Source organism: Silene latifolia, chromosome Y (assembly GCF_048544455.1).
Source record: "Silene latifolia isolate original U9 population chromosome Y, ASM4854445v1, whole genome shotgun sequence".
Lineage (NCBI taxonomy): Eukaryota > Viridiplantae > Streptophyta > Magnoliopsida > Caryophyllales > Caryophyllaceae > Silene > Silene latifolia.
The window spans coordinates 12891193-12910931 of NC_133538.1; positions in this window are offsets into that span (position 1 = coordinate 12891193).

The window sequence follows — 19739 nt, forward strand, 5'->3', positions numbered from 1 at the left end:
CGAAACTACGCAAAATGCACACAGATTGGTCTTTGAAAGTCAAAGAAGAAATCGACAAGCAACTCAAAGCAAGCTGGGTTTATCAAGGTGTCGAATACTCGGATTTGGGTGGCTAACGTCGTACCAATGCCAAAGAAAGATGGTAAAGTTCGGGTTTGTGTCGACTTCCGAGATTTAAACAAGGCAAGTGCGAAGGACGATTTCCCCTTACCTCACATCGACATCCTGGTTGACAACACGGCAAATCACGCGTTACTATCCTTCATGGATGGATACGCCGGTTATAGTCAAATCAAGATGGCGAAAGAAGACATGCATAAGACTGCGTTCAGAACGCAATGGGGAACCTATTGCTACACAGTAATGCCTTTTGGGTTGATAAACGCAGGGGCTACATACCAGAGGACCGCGACAACATTGTTACATGATATGATGCACAAGGAAGTCGAGGTTTATGTCGACGACATGATTGTCAAGTCAAAGGAGCGTGATGGCCACCTTGGTACGCTACGCAAATTCTTCGAGCGATTGCGCAAGTATAACATGAGGTTGAATCCACAAAAATGCGCATTCGGAGTCACATCCGCAACCGTTGGGTCACATCGTTAGCCACCGTGGCATCGAGGTGGACCCATCAAAAATAAAAGGCCATAATGGAAATGCCTCACCCGAAAACCGAGAAGGAAATTCGAGGTTTCCTTGGAAGAATCCAATATATAAGTCGGTTCGTGGCAAGGCTAAATATGATATGCGAGCCAATTTTCAAGAAATTGAAAGTCGGGAACACGTCGTATGGGATGATCACTTTGTCAAGTCTGCGTTCGATAAGATCAAAGAAATACTATCTTCCCCTCCCGTGCTCAACCCACCAACGGGTTTACCACTTTTGTTGTATCTTACGATTCGATCTTCGCAATGAGGGCAATCTTTGGCGCAGATAGTCGATAAAGAGGAAAGAGCAATTTACTACATTAGTAAAAAGTTCTTGGAGTATGAAATCAAGTATACTCAGCTCGAAAAGACATGTTTGGCTTTAGTATGGGCGACAAAGAAGTTACGACACTACATGCTCAGTCATAGTGTCTGCATCCACTCAAAGATGGACCCTATCAAATACTTGTTTGAAAAACCAGTTCTAAACGGCAGGGTGTCAAGATGGACTTTAATGCTTTCCGAGTTTGATCTAAAATATGTACCGTTAAAAGTGATAAAGGGGAGGGCGGTTGCAGACTTCCTGGCGGATAACCCGATAGAAGAAACCGAGGTTGTAGATACGTGGTCGTTTCCTGACGAAGATATCGTTCACATAGACAACGATACGTGGGACCTCTATTTCGATGGAGCATCGAATGCGGGGGTTACGGGATAGGAGTGCTACTCATTTCACCAGAAGGTGAACATGTTCCCATTTCGATCAAGTTGGACTTTAATGTCACTAATAACGCGGCCGAATACGAAGCATGCCTACTCGGTTTGCACAGTGCTCTCGAGTTAGGCATCAAAAAGCTTGTAGTACACGGGGACTCGTCACTAGTGATCAACCAAGTGGCCGGGACGTGGAAAACCCGCAGCGACAGCCTGGCCCCGTACCAAGCGAAAATCGAGGAACTAGAAAAGTTGTTCGCCGACGTCAAATATGTGCACCTCCCCAGGGATGAAAACCAGTTTGCTGATGCCCTATCAAAGCTAGCTGCTCTAATTAACATACCTGATCATATGGACACTATGCCAATATGTGTCGAACGAAGATCGTCACACCGCTTACGTCAATGTAATCGGAGACACGAGAGAAACCGAGGTGAACCTTGGTATCATGCTATTCTGAAATTTAAAGAATCGGAGAGTATCCACCTGACATGGATAACCGCGGAAAGCGCGCTATTCGAATGCTAGCCGCTCAGTTCGTTAGAACCAATGATGGACAATTGTACAAGAAGACCGCGCAAAATATCCTTCTGCGATGCATAGACTCACCAACTACAAAAAGAGTCATGGAAGAAGTCCATGACGGGGAATGTGGCCCACACATGAATGCCCATATGCTGGTTCGTAAAATCATGAGATTAGGGTATTATTGGACCACGATGGAGACAGATTGTCGCCAATATGTCAAACGTTGCCATAATTGCCAAATCTTTGCGAACATACAACACGTGCCGCCATCACTGTTATATACTTTGACATCACCATGGCCTTTCTCAACATGGGGAATCGACATTATTGGAAAGGTCAACCCATCTGGAACAGGTGGGCATTGTTTCATGCTAGTCGCCATCGATTACTTCACGAAGTGGGTAGAAGTGAAATCATACAAAGTGCTACAAAGAAGCGGTAGCAAAGTTTATTCAGAATGAAATCATTTGCAGATATGGTGTGCCGCATGAGTTCATTAGCGACCATGGCACTCACTTCCAGGCTGAAACTGCCGTGATACTTGAAAAGTATAAAATCAAGCACCACAAGTCGTCACCGTATCGACCTCAAACAAATGGTGCAGTGGAAGCCGCCAACAAGACAATCACTGTGATTCTCATGAAAATGACTGACAATTAATGCGAATGGCCAGAGAAGATACCGTTCGCACTATGGGGATACAGGACGTCTATTCGCACAGCCACTGGAGCAACTCCGTTCTTATTTGACATATGGGATGGAAGCAGTCCAGCCTATCGAATTAGAGGTACCTTCTTTAAGGATTCTGTTAGAAAGTCAGGTTCCGGAGGCTGACTGGCTGCAGGCGAGGTATGATTCTTTGGTCATGCTCGACGAGCGACGGTTAAATGCGCTACACCATGTTCAACTCTATCAGAAAAGGATACAAAGAGCATTTAATAAGAAGGTGAAACCTCGAGGAATAAAGGAGGGGGATTTGGTCCTAAAGTCTGTTCGCGCTTTACTACCAATCGACCCGAGGGGAAAGTTCAAGCCGAACTGGGCCGGTCCTTACATGGTAAAGAAGATGCTATCGGGAGGCGCAGTCAGACTAACAGATCTAGATGGAAACGACTTTGCCAATCCGACGAATTTGGATCAACTGAAGAAATACTATCCTTAGAACTCACTCTCAATGTCGCGAAATAAAATTTTGAATTGTAGTGCTCGTGAGCGAGTCCAGGACGCGGCATTTTTTGCTTCGCTGCTTTTTTTGTGCGTTATAAATTTATGATTGTAGCGCGTTTGTTTTGTGGAACTACGAGCTCGGTTTGATTCTGTTGACAACAGATACGTAGGCAGCTCTTTATAAGAGTACAACCGACCTTTCCTTTAATAAAATGAAATTTTATGCAGAAACTGGGAATTTTAATAAATAGTAAGTCTTATTTAAAATCGGGCGATGCCCATTACAACCTTAAAAAAAAAAAAAGAAAAACAGCAAGCAACAAATAAATAGTAGTAGTAAATAATAGATTGGAGTCGAAGGCTCCTACATCTTCCTTTTCCCTTTGCCTTTTGGGTCACTTGGCCGAGGCTCCTGTGGAGGAGGGGTAGTTGTGTTCTGTCTAGCGCGCTTCTTAGGAGGGATCATCATTTCCTCCCGAGGGCCCAGCCTATCTTTTGCACTCAAGCGAGGGCCAAGTCTTCCTTCTAAGGCTGAACCCGAATGTGCTTTTTAACCCAACCGTTTCCACACACCTGACACCTGTGAGTCAGTCCTAGGAGTTTTCTCAGTTTTAGCTTCAGGTCCAGATGCAGACGGAAGATCATTAGCGAAGAAGTCGCGACTGTCTCTGCCTTTGTCATAATATCTGATGTCGACAAGCTCGTCCTTCCGACACAAATCCTCACCGAACCGTTTTTCTCTTTAAGCCACTTAGTGTATGATGGGGATACCCAAGTAGTCTGAGGGCGCGCGGACACGTACCAAAGACGCCTTTGGTGCCACCTTTCGAGCCAATCATCACATATAGAGGAATTTAGCTCTCTTGCTCGTCCCAAAACAGCCTCACACTTGGGAATTATTTGTCTACGGCCCATCGACGCGCGGACGCGGTCGGGGTAAATGTGAATAGACCTCTCTAAACCCAGTAGTTGCAAACGTCTGGTCTTATCATCTTCCGGAAGGATAGTAAAAGATTTGAGGCGAAGCCAAGGCATGAACCAGCAAAGGGGGCGACCTCCCCCTTCTGTCAGCTTGTTTCGCCAATAGGCAAGGTCATTTTGATGCTCGTCTTCATACCGCTTGGAACGCATAGTCAGCATACGGGCGAGATACGAGCTGGGCTCACGCGGCGGAGCAAAGAGCCAAAATCTCTCACAAAGCCACACCTGCGGAAAAAAAAAAAAAAAAAAAAAAAAAAAAAAAAAAAAAAAACGTGAAAAAAAAAAGAGACGAAAAAAGGAAAAAGAACGAAAAAGAGAAGAGAAAGAAAAAAGTCGAAAAAGAAAGAAAAAAAAAAGAAGAACACAAAAAAAAAGAAAAAAGACAACAGAAGCAAAATCGGGGCAGAATGCAACAAAATCGGGGCAGAAACACAGAATTGTGGCAGAAATCGTGGCATAATATAAATAAATCGTGGCAATAACACAAGAATTGTGGTAAAAGAAAAATCAATCAAGGATGCGAAATCAGGAGGATAGATTTTGTTACCTGCAATAGACGGGAGCATCCCGACCAATCGGCACCAAGGTTCATCTTCTTAGCATCTAAACCTCAGATGGTTTCAGCAAGAATAATCCAGGAAGGGTTATGTCCCGTCTCCATCTGAGACACAATGGACAAAAGCTTCGCTTGTCCTACACAAGTTGTCTTGTTCATCCTACCTTCGAAGACATAAAGATGTAACATGATCAATCCAAACGCCCGCGACGATGCATTGGGCAAATGGGTATTGTTTCGCAAGATGCAAAATTTTCGATGAATAGCAAGAAGGTTGACTTCGTCACCAGTAACTATCTCCTCCGACTCCGTCCTGGAAAGGCCAAGACAGTCTAGATACGTTCCACGCCACCCCGAATGAAATTTTGGTATAGCCGGTATGGCCTCGATCCCATCCTCCCGGGCGTAAAACTCTTCGGGTAAAGGGCGGATCTCCCCCTCGGAAAAGCAAAGACATGGTTACAAGAATCCCAATAGCTAAGGCGGTGTTCCAACAACGCAGTTTGAAGGCGGATCGCGCAAGGGAAGTAATTGCGCCCGGTTGAGCGGTCTTTAATTCTTGTCTCTCCGCACTTTTGATGAAGTCTGTCTCCCACGCTCGCATAGCACTCGCTAGATTATTCATAATGATTTATGTTATTTGCACCAGTTTGGGGGAAAGCAGAATAAATTTGGCAATACAACTCTTCCTTATATATAGAAAGTATAAGGGAAGAAAACACCTAGGGTGACACCCCTAGGGTGCCGTTTTTTTTAGCCGTGTGGGCCTTGGGCCGTGCGCCTCTTAGGCCCGCCCCAGTTCACACCAGTCTTTGGCACGATGCATCGGGCTTTCGCTCATCCATCGCATTTTGGGGAGCGCCAGAACGGCCAATTTACATTTCTACCCTCAACAAGTCAATAATTGAATTAAAACCCGTGCACACTTACGGTTTTATTTTCCTTTTTTGTTTTACGGTAGCGGGCTACGCCCACGTGGTTTACGAGTCATACAGAGTGTCTGTGTCGTATTTCATGCTCACCCATCAAGGTTCGATCTCAAATATTTCAAAATTTCAAAAACTTAAACTTTTTGTTATGGATAGATGATCCAAGTCAAGGTTCAAACCTCAGAGTTCAAAATAAAATTTTGGGTCGATGACCCAACACCCAAATGATTCGTTTCAAATTCAAATTTCGGGTTGATGGCCCAACATCATAAATGATGTCAAAATCCAAAATTCGGGTCGTTGGCCCAATTATTCAAAATTTTCAAATTCAACTTTCGGGTCGATGACCCAGTATTTCAAATGATCCAATTTCAAGATCGATGATCCAAATGTGCTTAAATGATGATTATTGCTAGTACGTTGTTGTGTTTCAAATGTAGCAGGATATGCTTCAGACTGGGGCTCTAAAGTCTTCGACTTTAGAGCCATTACAAAATCAGGGCTCTGGCCGGTTGGCTTCAGAGACCATTATCAAGATGAAAAGGATGACGTCCACTCAGAATTCAACTCAATACAAGAGTAAGAAATGGAAGAATTCCGTAGCTGAAAGCAAATGATGAAAGCGGCGGCAACCTCCTCGGAAAGTCCCGTCCCATTTGGGCACCTGCCAGCAGATGATGAATTTCGAACAAATGCCAGCAGATGATAAACTTTGGGCAAGTGTCAGCAGTTGCCGAACTACGACGCGGGTTTGATTCCGTCAGAAACGGATACGTAGGCGCCTAAGGATAAGGCTCAATCCACCATATATGCGATTTGTGGGTCGACGACCAATGACGATAATTTGACACAACAGAAGCAAGAGTCAATCCCCAACGAAGTTTGGGTATGATCTCTTCTTATGGTCAAGGCGAGCTTATATACGCAAGTCCAATGGACTATAAACGACCCGCAGAATCCTCAGGTCGAAAGGGACCTGGGGTATACTTTGACTTTCGCCTTGTCCAAGCCTCAGTCAAAGTGGGGGCTCTGTAGATACCCGTATCCGTCGATATTGGAATTTATAGAGAACCCGACAAACACCCGATGATGATAGGACACATGTATTCTTTAGTTGTCATTGTCATTATTTGGAGCTCGTTTTACGATGTAGAATGGGCGTCGTCGATGAAGTATTTTATTAATTTAAATGATATTTAAATTAATGTTTTTTAAGTGAGTACATTTTATTAATTTAAATTATATTTAAATTATGGCTTTTTTTTAGGTGAATTCAATTTATTTTATTTTATTTTGAATTTATTTTCCCAAGTTTATTTTATTGAAAATAAAATAAATATTTGATTTGAAAAATCATTTTATGAGTATATTTGGTTTGAAAAATCATTTATTTTAATGTGTTAATTGATTTGAAAAATCGATTTAAAAATCGAAAAGAACTCGTTTCAACCACACGTTTTTGAGCTCGATTTTAGCTCGGTTTTTGAGCCTGTTTTCTTTACGAGTTGGCACGAATATCGAGCACACTAACCAACCTAAACCTCTACCCATCCAACCCCAGTTCGAACCCATAACCACGGCCCAAATCATGCCCCAAATCACCCCCAAACAGCCCGCAAATACACGAAGCAGCTCCCCCTGTTTTGCAGCTCAAACCCGAGTCCAAAACCCGCTCCAAATACCACCAAAACCCGTCCCCATTAACCCTAAACCATACCCTAATATCCTACCCATATTACCTTACCTTAACCACCAAGAAAACCCCCCATACGAACCCAAGAAAACCCCCCAAAAGCTGCTGGACAGCAGCTATGCTCAGCCGAGCCCGTATGCCTCTCCTCCCTTTTACCCTACTTTAACTCCTTATAAATACCACCCCTTCACCATACATTCATTCCTCTAAGTTCTCCATATATACTAACTTCACTTACAAGCTTTAAACTCCAGAAACAAACCCTAATTGCCTCTCAAAAACCCTCCACAAAACCGACATCCAAACTGGAACAGTTTGTGTGTCCTCTTCGAAAAACAATTCGTTCCTCCTTCAAACCTCCATAAAAATTCGAGTTTCTTGTTCCAAATTAACCATATAACATCCATCTACACATTAGACAAAGATTTACGAGCCAAATTGCCCTTGAGAGTACACGAATTCCCTCGAAAAACAGAGTGTTATACACTCTATTTTCGCGGCTTTTTCCTGTCTGTCCAGTTCTGTTTGTGCTCGTTTTTCGTGCTCAATAACTCAAAATGATCAGGGGTTGCTTTAATATCTATGTTCTCCTCTCTTTCTAGTTTTCAAAACATCTTTTAAATCGAATTTTCACCGTGAAACGAGAGAGAAATCGCTGTTTGAAAGTTGCTGTCCAGATTCGATAAAAACGTGTTGTTTGCTTTGTTTCTTCGTCGACGATGGCCTCTCGAGATAAAATCTACCATCGATTACGACCCAAGACGGTGTCAACGATACATGTAGGTTGAGGGTGCATCAAATCCTCCTCTTTCTCCCTTTTATTTCGTTTTTTTTATGTTTGTTTTTTTTCTGATTTGTTTTTATTCGTTTATCGTTTTTGTTTATCGATTGTTTAATTAACTATGAAACTAGTTTAGTCCGAGTATGAGTTAAAGTACCACCATGAACACCCGCGTTGACTTGAGATGGGAAAGAAACCGCTACATCAGTCGGTCGTACACCCCCGTCTCATTTACATATCCTCGTGTTCAAGGTAGGGCATTAATAAAACGATTTCTGACTTCGTTCTTCGCTTTTGACCCCTCCTTTGTTTCGTGTGATTTGACCCACCTTAGGACCATTCACATGTTAGTTTGACCTCTGATTGTTAACATATAACTCGTTTAGATGACATTAGATTAATTTAATAACCGAATTAGACACTTTAGGGTACATCGACATAGCTTTAAAAATCAATCGACAATTCTGTAACTTAATGAATGCATCTCTCTCTTTCACCTAATTTCTCGCTAGTATAAGAGTGCGTGACTAGTACCTTCTTATTAACACTCGACGAGTTAATTTAATTAGCGAACTTGACCTAATTTGACCCCTTAGGCCGTGTAGAACACCCGGTTTCAGTAAAGCCTTCTGACCTCTTTTTGTCATCGATTTCTAATGTATTTTCCGCATCGCTTTGCAAATCCATCTAACCTAATGAATCTAACCTAGGAACTAGGATAGCCGTGTATAAGGTCATGTTTGGCCGTGTCTTTTGTATCCCTTTTCTCGTTCCTTTTTTTATCTTAGTCTCATTGTTTGTATCTCGTCATTAATTTGTGTTTACTGAGTCGCGTTTTGTAACTTGTTCGTAGTTAGTTTTCTTTTACCGAGTCAAACGATTTCTAAAAACCTTAGTCTTGTTTAGTTAGACGGTTGTGCCTCAATGCATGTAAGAGCGTAGTAAATCGCATGTTGTTTAAAACAACATGGCCCGATTTATGCTAATGCATGCTTTGGTGCGTAGCCCAATGTCTAATTCGGTGAGATTAAGTGAAAGCACACATCACGAGGAGTGACCCAAGGCCGTGAGTCATGTGAGCCGTGGGTCACCCCTTTGTGCACGTTTTCCTAGGCCGAATTGGCCATGTGTCGTGTATGGTTTTGTGTATAGCGTTGTATTTTAGATCGAGTTGTATCTTTAATTTATCGTTGTGTCGGCATGAAATGCCTGGGTTGTAATAGGGTAGATCCCAACGGCTCCCCCATTCCCGTTAAGCCTTGTTTGTTTTGTATGTTTTTAGATCAATCAACCCACATGCTAAATTACAACTTTGACAAAGTTAGTTTAGTTGCATCTAAAACGACATAGAAATTGTTGTCACATGTTAGGGTTTTAAAACGATGTTTGCATATCATATATCGTAGTAGCTAAGACCTTGTTTGAACTCCGACACTTGACTTAGTAGAGGCCGTTATCGACGGGCGGGGTTAGGTGTCCTTATGGGTTTCCTAACATGTACCCTCACCCCTTACTCAAGATCTATGGTTTGTGGATCCGTCTAAATACCATTGGATTACGAGAGTCATTCAAATCGAGTGATATAGGGTACAAGTCTTTATCTTTAATCACTCGTAGTCGATCGGCTTTATGCTTTTCGATGAAAGGTGTAAAGTTGACTTGAACGGTTCCAAGTTCCCAAAAAACTTGGTGGCGACTCTAATTTGTCTTAATTCGATTCGAAAGAACCTCGAGTCGATTATGCCTAGTGTGGATCCCGCGGACGCAGTTCCCGAGGGCCTTGTCCACAGTAAGGCTAAGTCTCAATTGTTTATTTTAGCGAGAGGTCATGTCAATTTATTATCTATCACGTTTTAAGTGAACTAAAGCGGTGAACTACGATAATTGTAATTGACACGGTCGATAAACTCGATTTAAAATGCATGTTTAGTTATGGCGATTTAGCGATGCATGCAACATATAAATAAAATGCAAAGCATAAAAATAAAATCCTAGTATGGCCTTCCTAAAATAGTAAATCTAATAAACTATTACAACTTCGTAAACCAACTCTTTTGGTCACTTGAGCTTCGATCTTGGCACGCATTTCAAGGCAACACTTTCTTTGATGGATCGCCTTCTCGAATGACACCGTCTTCAAGGAACTCCGGAATAATTAAATTACAAAATGAATTACATAATTTCCAATTATACATTTGTAATAAAATAAAAATAAATCTATTAAATTACAAAACGGTGATACGAAATCACAATAATTACAACCGAATTGATATTCCCATACATTTCGGGTAATACCAATTGAAACTAAGGCCATACTAAGTAAAATTACATAATTCAAAAAATTACATAAAATTAGAATATGACAATCATAAATAAAATGCAGCATTATAATATGTATGAACATGCTCGATTTTATGCTAAATCGCCTTTAAGGAGACAATATCGTATATTAATCGGTCTTTACGGATTTGCGTGATTTAACCATTTAAAATCACAATAATTACATAAATTCATATTTATGTACAAGTTAATTACCCTAACCATCTTAGGACTCAAAATTAGTCTTCACTAACATTTTGACAATAATTAAACTTATTTTCTTAATATTGTTCATAAATGGGCCTAAAATACAAAATTATGCTATAAACTTCAAATTAAATCATAAAAATTTCAAATAAATTCGAAATTTGAAATTTAAACTCATGAACATTATGGAAAAATACCATGACACTCATGATGTTCAAAACTTCGGTTAAAAATTTCGAAAATTTATCGTGGAAAACAATGTTGCGGTTTATCGATTTTAACAATTATGACAATAAAAATATGAGAAAAATTTTATTCATCAACTTTTTTCTTTTAGATCTGAAATATATGATAAAATGCAACATGTGATGTTTTTCCTTAGTCATGAAGTATGTTTTAGCAATATTACTAATTATAGTCACTATTTATGTGGTTTTTCATCAAAAATTCATAAATCATGCATAAAGACTTCATTATAGCCAAATATTTTAAATACATATTTTAAAATTGCATGTGACAACATACTAAATTTTCATGACCAGATTCGAAATATAACTCATATTAACCTATTTACCCATTTAAATACGATTTTAACTTGAAAAATCCATATTTCGAGCAAAACAACTCATTTTATCATGAAAAATTACAGGCCAATATTAGATAATATATGTGAAAATATATCCAAAAACCACTGAAAAATTCAAAGTTTAGCTAATTTTCGTCCAAAAATGACATTTGTATCATAAAAATCACATTTTAATGCCAATATTATATAAAATGAACAATAAAATCCATAAATAAACCAAAATATTCTAAAAATCACATAGGACCATAAAATTTTAACATGCAAAGTTATTTTAAGGTTTATCTTCATAAATACAATTTAATTAGTTTTGTATGTTAATCATAAAACTCGGAAAAACTATAAACCGATTTGCATGCAAACAACCTAAGGCTCTGATACCACTTGTTAGGATTCACTAATTCTATTACATAACATATTCATATATGTGATATTTAATTTAGTCATAAAATTAAATTGTTGGTCTTATGCATGCAAACTAAATAACAAGAGATGAGAAAATCGTTTTCTCACCATCAAAAATTCGGCCAAATGGGCACAAATGAAGGTCTCCTACCTTCATTTGTTCTTGAGCTAGAAAATATATTAAGATGATCATCCATGACTTCAAATAGAAGCCCTTTAATAAGTAGCACCCAAGACTATCCCAAAATCCCACAAAATAATATGTACTAGATATTTGTAATGTGGTTCACCTTAAAATCCATTACACTCATATACTACTACTAGTATTATTAGTGATTGATTTGTACAAATTAGATTCATAAAAATAATTTTTATGAAGAACAAGAGAGAGAGAGAGAGAGAGAGAGAGAGAGAGTTGTGTTTTATCATAAAACATGAGAGAATGAAAAATTGAGAAAAATCTCTCAATTGTTGCATGTGAAAAACCGGTGGGTATGGAGGGTTATAGGACCCTTTTTCTTTTTCCTTTTTGTCTTCACAAGACTAGTTAGTGTAAGTCTTTTCATAGTCAAGTCACTATCAAACGCCATGTAAAAAGAATAAGAATAAAACAAATGAATAAGACAAAACTTCTAAAATTGTCCACCAATTTTCGGTTATCATGTGTAATATGGAGTCCATTTTATTTTTGTCAATTGTACAATTATATGTCATGTGACATATGACATGTCTTATATCATGTTTTAATTTAAAATGCATATTTAAAAAATTAAATATCATTTACAAATTAAATAAATCACATTTAACAAATTGACTAGTAATTCAAAATTACTTTCACATAAAATGGTCATTTAAATACTAGTTAGTATAATTCACAACATCTTGTAATTATAACTAACTTATCATTCTCATCTCGCGTGTTTCGCAAACACCGATTAATTTTAGTAATATAACTTCTTAAATTACTAAATAAAATCTTATTTAATTACATTATAATAAGATGTCATTTTCTCTCTGATGATAATAATTTGTTCAATTTTAAGGAATTAATTAATCAGACGACATACAATTAATTAACCCTTTTCAATTAAGGGAATCGTCCTTTAGGTGTGACCTCAAGGGATCAACTCGATCACCACCGTCGCACGACAGTAATGTCAAACTCTAGCCAGCCAATCATTACCGATATGTGTGGACTAGTTGACTATATATGTAATGTATCATCCCTTTAGTATTCGTGTTATGAGATTTAAATATGTGATCAATATGATCGACAATTGTGATCACATTATTGTCGGGGACACTTACTCCAACAAGGGATAGGTGTTGACGCAAGGGGACATAAAGGCTTATTCATCAATCCAACTTCGTCTAACGAGCTCCAAACTCGTTCCTCTTGACTCGGAGACTCCAAATCACCTTGGCACGCCCTCATTTGCTCTAATACTCGTCCATAATAGCTTCGCCCTCCTCGATGTTCAACTAATTATATGAAATCGACGTTGAAACGTCCCAAATCCTACAAAACACAATAAAACACCAGAAACATCTACATTGCGGTATTAGCTCATATTATCACTCCACGAGTGAATAAACAATATAAAACCTGTGAAATCCCAAAAAAAAAAATTCCTTTTAAATAAATAATAGTATGGAGTCGCCGAGGTTTTGTAGAAATTGATCTCTCGGAATGGGGACTCGAACCGTCACTCCTGGTCTAAACCAAAGATTGCGGATTCGGGGTAAAATTACGGTCGAGAAGGTGTTAGACACCCGGACCGCCATCAAACTGACGACCTCTACTATTTAGCTGTAACATTATATATTTGACGAATTAAAGACAAAGAAAAGAAAGGTAGAAACAAACTTTATACAATTACTTACAAGGACAAGTTACGAGGTTAGTTTATATACAATTATACAAGCAATACGATAAGTAAAGAAAATAATAAATAAAAGATGAATAAAACGAGTAAAGAAACTTATTTGATATTGGTACTCTCATACCTATTTGGATCTTGACTATGAATGAATTTCGACTTTGTCGTAAATTAACGGCAATTATGCGCTTCTATGGAAAATGGGACAATTTTATGAGTGTAGTTTGGTTTTGAATCTGGGATAGTATGTAACACCCCATGAGGTTGTGAGAGGTAATTTGTCTCACATGGGGAAATTATGGAGCTTGTGATATGTTTATAAGGGATTTCACCCACCACTTTGTAACAAGGCCTTGTGCTTTTGGGTTTAAGTGATGACGAATAATGGGCCCAAATGTATACATCCGATCTTATTCTGGTTGTGTTACGACGGAGGCGGGTCGGGTTGTTATAAATGGTATCAAAACAACCCTGTGATTGCGTGGTAAGCCTGTAGTCAGAAGCACTCGTGTCAGCCACCTAGCGGGGGAGGATTTTGGGCTTCACTGCAGTCAGGTTTGGGCACAACGAGGATGTTGTGTTCTTTAAGTGGGGAGTTTGTGACACCCCATGAGGTTGTGAGAGGAAACTTGTCTCATGAGGTTGTAAATAATTATGGAGCTAGTGATATGTTTATAAGCGATTTCACCCACCACTTAAGAATGCGCGCCTTGTCTTTTGGGCTTAAGTGAGGACAAATAATGGGCCCAAATATACACGTCCCATCTTATTGGGGTTGTCTTACGACTGTGGCGGGTCGGGTTGTTATATAGTATATCTGAGATGGTATATGGAAGAGAGTAGACCTGTTAAACTTGACCCGGCCCGAATGACCTTACCCAATAAGGCTGACCGGAGACCTGAAAATTACTCGAATTGTATAACCCGATAGACCCGAAGTAACCCGACCCGAAACTGACCCGACCCAAAGTGACCCAAAATGACCCGATTGACCCAAAATGACCCGAAATTATACGAAATGACCTAATTAAGGCAAAATCATGACCCAAAATGACCTAAACGAACCAGATTGACCCGACCTAGAATGACCCGATCTGAAGTGACCTGACCCTAAAATAACCTGACCCAAAAGTGACCCAATAAGTTATTGACCCGAAAATAACCCGACCCGATGTGACCCGACCCGAACCCGACCCGAATGACCCATTTATCAGGTCTAGAAGAGAGTATTGAATTTGGATCTAGTCTGATTTGTGTCAAATCCTCTGGAGATTATTGTTATCCGTCTTTTGCAGGGGTACAACCGTGTATTTATAGTAGTTGGTGGTTGAAGTTTACTTAGAATAGGAATAGATTTGGAATAACGAAAAAAAATAGAATTGTGGTGCTTATGAATAAAGTAATCATTCCATTTTATCTCTGCACTAATTTCTATCACATTGTTCCTCTAATTCTATCTATACTTTAGTTTCCTTTATCTAATCCATATTTGGAATGCAGCATGTGACGTATGTGTGATGGATCCAATAGGAATTTGTGTTAGGCAAAGTCTTTGGATTTTCTTCGGATTATATCATCATTGCCAGTGTTAGGCAAAGTCTTGACAACGAAGTAATAACGGCTTCGTTAGACTATGTACCCAATGATTTTTGGTCTTTGGAATAAGGTGGATTGCCAACTTAACCTTATTGTTAAGCTCGTTTATGAATAAACTTCGTCTGAAATGGGATAAATATATGATAAATAGTCGACTGAGTTAAAGAAAACAGAAGGCTTTTAAGTGGTTTTATGTCACTTTGAATGATTTAAGGGGAAATAACCGTAAAGAGCCACTAATTATAATATTGTCAATTTCCATTTAGCCACTAATTTTTAGCCTCATCATCGGGTACCTATAAGGCTAGTAGACAACTTGGAGGTGTCTACAGAAGCCCCCACTTTGACCGAGTCTGAGTAAGACGAAGTCAAAGTAGACCGGTCGGGACAGATAAAGATTAAGAAACGTACCTAGGCCTCTTATATTACCTGTCTGGAGTAGCTGGAGACTGGGATTGGCTTAGCAAAACTTTGTTTTACTGAAATATGGAAACTGGAACCTGTAACTGGTATAGCGAAACTTTATTTCGCTAGACAAATTTGGTAAAGCAAAACTTGGTTTTGCTGCTGGTCTAGAATCTGGTAAAACAAAACTTTGTTTTACTAATCTGGAATGAAGCTGGTAAAACTTTGTTTCACCAATCTGAAAACTGGCATGGCAAAACTTTGTTTCGCCGGTCTGGAATCTGGTTTTGCAAGTTTTCCTGGTTTGGAATCTGGAATAGCCAAACGTTGTTTAGCTGGTCTGGATCTGGTAGAGCGAGCGAAACTTTGTTTCGCTGCTCTGGAATCTAGTTAAGCAAAACTTTGTTTCACATATGAGTGAACCTGCAAAATCTGATTTCACAAGCTCGGATGCGTATCAGGGCTCGCCGACCGAGGAATTCAAAATTTTATTTTGAAAAGGGATTAGAATGTAAAATCTGATTTTACAAACTAGGATTTGCAAAATTTTATTTCGCGAAAAGGCATGTTCGCAAAATTTTATTTTAAGAAATCAGAATGCATGTCAGGGCCTGCCGATCAATTGATTTGAAAATTTGCAAAATTTTATTTCGCAAAAAAGGCAAGTTCGGAATATTTTATTTTAAGTACTTAAAAGCATGTCAGGGCATGCCGACCAATTGATTTGAAAATTGTAAAATTTTATTTTGCAAAAAAAGAAAGTTTAGAAAATTTTATTTTAAAAACTCAAATGCATGTCAGGGCTTGCCGACCAAATGATTTGAAAATTTCAAAATTTTATTTCGCAAAAGGCGAAGTTCATAAAATTTTATTTTAAGAACTCAAATGCATGTCAGGGCCTGACGACCAGGATGAATTTCAAGATTTTATTTCGAAATAAGTTGAATTTGAAAATCGAAAAATTTTATTTCACGAATAGGGCTGGAAAATTGCAAAATTTTATTTTGCAAAAAGATTAGATTGAAAATTTTCACAATCATTGATTTGAAATTCGCAAAAAAACTTTATTTTACGTGAAGATGAGACTTTATGAGAAGCCCCCCACTTTGGATGAATCTGGAAGATGAATGACAAAGTAGTCGACTAGAGGCCTGGAGCAGTTAATGACAAATATATAACACCTAAAATGCAAATGCATGTCCTAGATATGTTGCTATGATGAATGCAAATGTTGGTTTCGAAAACATTTTAAATGACATCAAAAGAAATTCTTCTTTTTTTTTTGAAAATATGTTGAAAAAAATATGGGGTCTTACCCAAATGTGATCTAAGTAGAATTAATGGACCCAATTACTTTGGAAATATCTCTGACGTGGAGAATATTTATGATTTGTTATTTGACATGTGAATTTGAGTTACTTTTGATGAGTTATGCCTTCTTTATAGTAACAAGCTCTGCCAATTACGCAAAACTAATATCATAGAAACAAAATACTTATGTTACCGTATAAATTTATTGTACATCCCCCGAATTCTTAGATGCTAAAAGAGGGTGATAGATGGAGTGGAACAGAAAGTTTTATGGCGTTAGAAAACACCGGAGACCTGTGTGCCTCTCTCACTCAGCTAAATGAATGAAAGGATTATCCAAAAAGGTAGGGAGATAATGTAACTATGGATTGACTCGTCTGAGAAAGGAAAAAAAATGACTACTCTGCAGTTTGATTGCAAATTTATGAGAAATGAAAAAATGACTACTCTGCAATTTTAATTGCAACTTGGACTAGAAATTTTTGTGTTCTGAGTTTTTGAAGCTGGATTTCTATCTATTTGAGATGATATTTTTTTGTAACCTTTGACTTTTGAGACTTTTGTCACTGGATTTGTATCTACTAGAGATCATATTATTTGGGTCTTGTGAATTTTTGAGACTTTTATCACTAGAGTTGTTTACAACTTTGACTGGAAATTTTGTTGACTTATGATAGTCTTTGGTGTGAGTACTTTTGAGCTTGTATTGGTAATTGGACTCACATCTGAAGTTCATTCTAAGGGACTAGTGGTCGCCTCATCTGTTTTAACAGGATAGAATGCTCTTGTATCTTATTTATTATGTTTGGGCACGGGTGTACTAGAAATTTTGTTTGACCTTCAGGCCAGCTAGTTTTCTAGCATCAACGGGAATGGTTGACAATATTTGCCGAAATGGCCGATCATATGATATTGTGCTCATCTAGTAGTCATTTGAGATATGAGAAATTGACAAATTTGGGAGAAAGCAATTTGTGCACATTTGAGAAATTGACGAATCTGGTAGTCATTTGAAATATGAAAAATTGACAAATCAGGTAGAAAGATAGAGTCTTCAAACCTAGAGGTCACCTAGAGATACAACGATCAAAGAATTATCACACCACAGGATATGGAAAAGGTGGCCAAGTGAACGCCCTCGTTTAGGTTGATTCTAAGAAGTCGATTGATCTACACTAAAGAGATACACCCTAAAGTATTTCAAGGTAAAAAGTAGAACAAGTGAGTAATAAAAAGAACATATGCTGTTATTTTATTTATGCAACTCAAAGAGGACTAGGATGGTCCTAAGTTAATTAGACATTAGATGTAAACTACATGTTATTTGATAATTTCGGCAATAGAGTTATGAAATTATATGACTGTAAGAGTGGTTTTTCTTGTTTTATTGACATGTTTGTGCTTACTCTTTGTCTTTTTTTCAAACCGGTTGACATGACCTTAGAATTGAAATCTGAGAGTGTTGTGGAATTAATGGAAAGACTCAATGTGTAACAAGACTTCTAAGAATCTCTACAATGGATCAAAAATGAGTTTTAAAAAAAATGGAAAATTGTTGAAAAAAGGAAAAAAAAAATATGCTTTCTTTTTAATCGAAAAAATAAGACCCCTATTTATTGAAAGGAAAAGAAAAAAAAAGAATTTTGGAAAAATAATTAAAAGGGAACTAATAATGCATGAATGCAACTATTGGCTATCCTTAGATGATGAGATTAAGTATGAATGATATATATTCTAATAATCTAAATGTCTAAAGTAAATTAGATATATCAATATGCACGTGGTGTTAGTCTAGTGGTAGCCGGGTTAAACCTTGATGCTTGCATAAATGTAGGAGTTGAGAGGTCCCGGGTTCGACTACTAGCTGGGGCGATGATCACTTGGCCACTGCAGCCCCCGAAGAGGGTGGCTTAAATGGTCCATGTGGTGGGGCGGGAATGCATGAGCCCGGGGGATTCAACCCTCTCGTCATAAAAAAAAAATAGATATATCAATATGCACGTGAATATACTTTGTAGTCAGTTTAAAAAAAAAAGAAAACTCATGGTCATGTGACTTGACGGTAATATGAATAGAAAAATGAGACTCTTTTTTTTTTTTACAAGAGCTAAGAACTGATATGCAAATATGTAAGAATACTTTTTTTTTTCCTAAATGACTTGTAAGAGATTAGACTTCGACACAATTTAAAATTTCAAGAGCAAACAAGTTGCTGACAAAGTGGTTCGAAGGTTTTTAAACTCATCGTCAAAAGTTACCCAACCAAAACAATATTTATAACTTCACCAACTACTCTTAGTAAAGAGGTAAGTAAAGGTCGGATCCCATGGGACGGGTACTGATGTAAGATTTTCAATTGTAAATGGTCGTGTCTTAGGGTGTCACAATTTGGGGTTGAGATAGGAGATCAATTAAAACTAATCAACAATAAAAACGAAGCTTGGTAGATAAAATGAAGGTGTAAACAATTGATTAAAAGCACTAGGGTATCATGGGTTCATAGGGAATTCATGGGAGTTGATCATACGAAGATATTCTCAAGTTATAAGCAAGCAATTACTGTTGTGATGGGATCGAGTTAGTGTATATCTTACAATCCCTAAGAAGGTTTGGGTCCCAGAGCCGAATCGATTAGATTGTACAACACCTACAAGTCGACTTAATCCTTCCTATTCAACATTATGCATGGTCTAATGAGGCTCGAGTTGGTTTATGTCTTACAAGCCTCATTGAAAAGATAAGTGATGGGTAAAAAATGCAAGGATTCATAGGCTCGCAATTCATCAAACATAACATGTGCATAAGTTGAAATCACAACAAGCAAGCAAATAAATTATGTGAACATATTAGATTAAGCATGAATCATTCCCCATGTTGGTTTCGCCTAATTACCCATTAACCCTAGCTAAGGAAACTACTCACTCATTATCAAGTTTAACATGCTAACAAGTTTGTCAATCACATTAACAAGGCAAAACATGATGAATGAATGTAAATGATTAACAATAATTAAAGCAAGGATTAAGAGAATTA